The sequence below is a fragment of the Manis javanica genome, chromosome 5, assembly GCF_040802235.1.
Source record: "Manis javanica isolate MJ-LG chromosome 5, MJ_LKY, whole genome shotgun sequence".
In the NCBI taxonomy this organism is placed as follows: Eukaryota; Metazoa; Chordata; class Mammalia; order Pholidota; family Manidae; genus Manis; species Manis javanica.
The window spans coordinates 18,453,210-18,459,209 of NC_133160.1; positions in this window are offsets into that span (position 1 = coordinate 18,453,210).

The following is a 6,000-nucleotide window of genomic DNA, read 5'->3' on the forward strand; positions in this document are numbered from 1 at the left end:
ATCTTCACAGAAACCCCAACTGGGAGGAGGTTTTGGAAATCAGTTTGCTAAAACAAGTGGTTCCCTCATCCCAAGTGGGAGCATTCTCAGCAGCACTTGACAATAAGTGGACATGATGAGGCCCACAGAGCGCAGTCATTCCTGCCGGATTGCACGCTGAAAGCTGCATTCAGTGCTCAGAGCCCATCAGAGCGGGCATTGTTGCGATGAATACCGAAGGGATTGCAGCGTGAATGGCTTCTTCATTACCAAGTGCTTCCGATTCCCTGCTCCTGCCACCTGTGTCCTCTGGAAGATGCACAGAAGCAAAGGTCCAAATGGAGGGCTGGCTCCAGGTGGTGGGAAGGATGGCACTGCATGCGGGGGCAGCCCCAAGGAAGGGGTTGGGAGCAACCCTGAGGTCAGGGACCACCCCATTGTCCCCACATAGTCAAGTTCTAGACTTACAAACACCTGGACACAATCAGATCTAGGACCCCCATGCTCACTGGGACACCCATTCTCATGCTCAGAAAAACAGCCCAGATCTGCACTCATATATGGACACACACAAAAGCACTCATACATAGTCATTCATACTTACAACAAATGTGAGTGCCTACCCTGTACCAGTGACTATGTAAGGTGCAGGGGCCCCTCCCTTCTTGTGACTTGACCTTCACACATGTACACGTGTGCACAGGCACACCCATTTTCACACACACACTCCACAGACATACACAGATGCATAGTGCCCAAGCACACAGACAAGTCACACACCCACATGCCTGACAAACTCAGAACGCCACGCATGTGCTCCCATTCCACTCACTCACAGGCACACACTTTATACATTTGCACAACTAAAATGCTACAGCAGCCAGAGAGAAGGTGATGAACGAATCAGCTGTCTAGCTGTGTTTTAATTCTGAAAACACAACTCTGTGTTAACTCAGAGGTTCTCAATCAAGACTGCTGTTCTTACCAAGTGCGTGGTTTGTCTTTGATTCATCTATTTGACAGTTTTATAGTTAACATTTTCAATTGCAAATATGCCACCTTGGAATGGAAATGCAGCAAGAAGGGTAATCTTCTCCTAAGGCGTAATGCATCATAACGGAAGGACGCGATCTCCCTGCAGTATCCAGGCAGAACTCATCCAGGTTTCCCCTTCAAGTTCTAGCTAACAGAAGCAAAAGTACAAATAACAGTAGCTAATATTTATCAAACACTTACTGTATGCAAGGCAGTGTGCTAAATGCTTTACATGGACCATTTCGTTTCATTCTCTCAACAATCCCATGAAAGGAGTACTGTTACTGTGTCCATTTTGCAGATAATGAAACTTGTTCAGCAAGATTAGGTGACTTGTTCAGTGACCTCCAGTTAACTGGTGATAGAGCTAGTATTTAAATCCAGGCAAAATAATATCTAATTTCTTTGTAAGCAAAGAGGGAAATATTAGGTTTTGCCAGAGCTGGGTTCCGAGTACACAGGTTTTCATGTTATTCCCCATACCTTTCTACATTTCATTATCACAGTTAACTCTGTCCTCTTCCTGTTTATTTGTAGATTGTGATATGGTTTTTTTTTCATATCATTAATCTACAACTACATGAGGAACATTATGTTTACTAGGCTCCCCCCTTCACCAAGTCCCCCCAACAAACCCCATTACAGTCACTGTCCATCAGTGTAGTAAGATGCTATAGAATCACTACTTGTCTTCTCTGTGTTGCACATCCCTCCCCGTACCCTCCCCGACATTATACATGCTAATCATAATGCCCCCTTTCTTTTTCCTCCCCCTTATCCCTCCCTTCCCACCCATCCTCCCCAGTCCCTTTCCCTTTGGTAACTGTTAGTCCATTCTTGGGTTCTGTGACTCTGCTGCTGTTTTGTTCCTTCAGTTTTTTCTTTGTTACTATACTCCACATATGAGTGAAATTATTTGGTACTTGTCTTTCTCACCTGGCTTATTGCACTGAGCATAATACCCTCTAGCTCCATCCATGTTGTTGCAAAAGGTAGGATTTGTTTTCTTCTTATGGCTGAATAATACTCCATTGTGTATATGTACCACATCTTTATCCATTCATCTACTGATGGACACTTAGGCTGCTTCCATTTCTTGACTATTCTAAACAGTGCTGCGATAAACATAGGGGTGCATCTGTCTTTTTCAAACTGGGCTGCTGTATTCTTAGGGTAAATTCCTAGAAATGGAATTCCTGGGTCAAATGGTATTTCTATTTTGAGCTTTTTGAGGAACCTCCATACTGCTTTCCACAATGATTGAACTAGTTTACATTCCCACCAGCAGCGTAGGAGGGTTCCCCTTTCTCCACAACCTCGCCAACATTTGTTGTTATTTGTCTTTTGGATGGTGGCGATCCTTACTGGTGTGAGGCGATATCTCATTGTGGTTTTAATTTGCATTTCTCTTATGACTAGCAATGTGGAGCATCTTTTCATGTGTCTTTTGGCCATCTGAATCTCTTCTTTGGAGAACTGTCTGTTCAGCTCCTCTGCCCATTTTTTAATTGGATTATTTGCTTTTTGTTTGTTGAGGTGCATGAGCTCTTCATATATTTTGGATATCAACCCTTTATTGGATCTGTCATTTATGAATATATTCTCCCATACTGTAGGATACCTTTTTGTTCTATTGATGGTGTCCTTTGCTTTACAGAAGCTTTTCAGCTTGATATAGCCCCTCTTGTTCATTTTTGCTTTTGTTTCCCTTGCTTGGGGAGATATGTTCATGAAGAAGTCACTCATGTTTATGTCCAAGAGATTTTTGCCTATGTTTTTTTTTCTAGGAGTTTTATGGTTTCATAACTACATTCAGGTCTTTGATACATTTCAAATTTACTTTTGTTTATGGGGTTAGACAATGATCCAGTTTCATTCTCTTACATGTAGCTGTCCAGTTTTGCCAACACCAACTGTTGAAGAGGCTGTCATTTCCCCCATTGCATGTCCATGGTTCCTTTATCATATATTAATTGACCACATATGTTTGGGTTAATGTCTGGAGTCTCTATTCTGTTCCATTGGTCTGTGGCTCTGTTCTTGTGCCAGTACCAAATTGTCTTGATTACTGTGGCTTTGCAGAAGAGCTTGAAGTTAGGGAGCAAGATTCCCCCCCACTTTATTAGATTGTGATATGTTTTGAGTGAATCAATTCTGAATTAATAAATTTAAAAACCTAAACAAAAGAAACAAATAAATCCAGGCAAACTGACCATAGATTTGGAGTGCTCTCTGTATCAGTCATCTACTGCTGCAAAACAAATTAGCCCAATAGTATTATCATGCATGTTTCTTCTAGGCTGACTAGGCCCAGCTAGGCATTCTTGCTTAAGGGTTTGTGGAGGCCAGTACTAGGGCGACAGGAATGAGGCACTCACCTTAGGCACAAATATTAATGGAGGGCCACAAAACTCAGTAATGAAGATAATAGTTTAAAGAATACTTTGTTTAAAAATCAAAATATAAAAAATTCATGATAAACAAAGTATCAAAAATTTAAATAAGGAACTTGTCAGCATAACTGATTTTTCTTCCACCTCAGGCTTCAATGCAGCTCAACATGAACACTGTTACTAATTCTCACTGGATCCCCACTAGTCCAGACTCTCTCTTTTGTAGTTAGAAACATCTGAAGGCTCCCTCTCTTATGCCAGGTGTCTACACAGGGAATACCCAAACCACTGGGGTCTGGGATAACCGAGGCTCCTTGGGCATCTTTCCCTATCTCTATGTGGTCTCTCCACATGGTATCTCCAGATGACAGCCTCAGCATGGCTGAACTTCTCATATGGAGGTTCAAGGCTGCAAAGGCATATGCCTCAAGACAGGGCCAGGAGGAGGCTATGTATCTCTTATGACCCAGCCTCAGAATCACAGAGCATCCCTTCCATAGGATAGGATGCTCTTTGTAAGGCCAGCCCATACCGAAGGGGAGGGACAAAAACTCCACCTCCTGATCCAACACACGTCCTATGTCTACCACACTCTCAAACCACAGCCAGGGTCGTCTCTATCTCCATGCCATAGCCTGCAGTGAGCAATTGCCCCCTGGATATTCTTAATACAGTAGCTACTTAGGTCACATGTCATGTAGGAGTCTGAGTGTATCTGGAACAAAACCCAGGTCCTTCAGAGGGAGTTTACCACACATGTGAATATCTAGCCTGAGAATAACATGCAAACCTCAGAGTGTGGCACCAAGGACCATTTAGGGCTGCCTACACTCCCAGGAACAGCCCAGCTCCCTTCTTCACAAGGTCAGTGTCGGAGGTGCCAGCAACTTTTTTTCAGCCAATCTCCTTAATCATCAGTTACTGTGTTTGAGCTAACAAGAGACTCAGGAGTTTAAAAAAATTGTGAATGGTGATGAAGAGGAAGGCCTCTCCTGACTTGAAGGGTGCTAGAGTGACTTGAATTTGGACAGATCTCCTTGGAATCTCCTCTGTGCCATTTCTAGCAAGGACCTGGAGCTAACACAACTCTGTAAACTTTCTTGAGCACCTTATTTTTTCATCTGTAAAATGGGCACAGCAATGCCAATTCTGTTGTTTTAAATTGTAAAGATGAGATGAGCCAAGCCTGACATGAAATGGAAAGAGAAAGGATATGTAGCAGGTGACTGATAATTGTTAGGGACTTTTTCCCCAATCACCTTGATTCCACGTCTCTGTACTCCTGCCCCAGCTGGTCTGGCACAAAGTCTTTAGCAGTGGAACCTAAAGACCGTGTCGCAGATAGAAAGTATGCTATTGTGCTGAAGGTGTTGAAGGAAAACGAGCATCGGAGTAGGAAAGGAGAGAGGGAATTCAGGTCAGTTTGTCTGACTCCAAAGTGCGTAACTTGTACTTTGTATTTAAAATGGGGAATTTATTCCAGGGAATTGGCTATACTGAGAAAAAATGGGAAACCCAGAGTGACAACAGCAGGAAGCTGTCACCATCCTGAGGGACAAAGGGAGGAGATGGGGTTGCTGGAGCCCAGGGACCACAGTCATCTGGTGGGAAGTGTCCCAGAAGAACGGGAACCATCAGGGAAACACAATAGCTGCCGCACAGGATGTAGAGAGCGGAGTACCCGCGCCTCCCACTTCCTCCCAAGCTCCGATCTACCATCAGTGCCTCCTATTGGCTAAGTCCAGCCGGCAGCAATTTGATGCAGACCCTGGAAAAGGCAGCCTGAGGTTGGCAGTCCCCCTGTGACAGCAAATAGAGCAGGGGAAGGGCAGGCAATGAAGCAGAACACACAGGTCAGGCACAGCACAGGAGCCATCATTTTAGGGCCACAAAATCCAGGGGTGACGATGCTGAGATTTATGTTAATTTTTAACTAAAATCATTACATAATAACCAAGTTCCATTATGTCACTGAACCTTCACAATTGCCCGTGGGGCAGGGCCCATTAGTATCCCCAGAGCAGACAAGGAAACTGAGGATCAGAGAGGTTGAGCTCCTCATTCAAAGTCACAGAACTATCAGAAAGAGAGCTGAGATACCGTCCCCAGCAACCCAGCTCCAAACTGAACACTTGGAGCCATTCAGATCAGATCCCAGTTCTGCGCTGCAGAGTCAAGCAAACCAACCTGAATTCCAGCTCTCTCCTCCCCACCACCATGTTCTCACATTCTCTACTTCCTCACCTATACAATAGGGATAATAATTCACCTACAGGGCTGTTGTAAGGACAATGAGATCAGTTGAATCTAGGAAGGGGCTACTCAGCAATGTGCTCTTGTCCATTCCATTACTGCTCCTCCGGGATTAATCTGTGAAAATTCCAGATCCTGTCCAAGGTGGAGAGAGGACTCAGGATGCAGAGATCCTTTGAGGTAGGAGTTAAAAGTCAGATCCTTGAGGGGATATTATGCCAAGTGAAATAAGTCAGACAGACAAAAAAACAAATGCTATATGATTTTATTTCTATGCAGAATCTAAGAAACAAAGCAGAGGAACAAACAAAACAGAAACAGACTCATAAATAAACTGGTG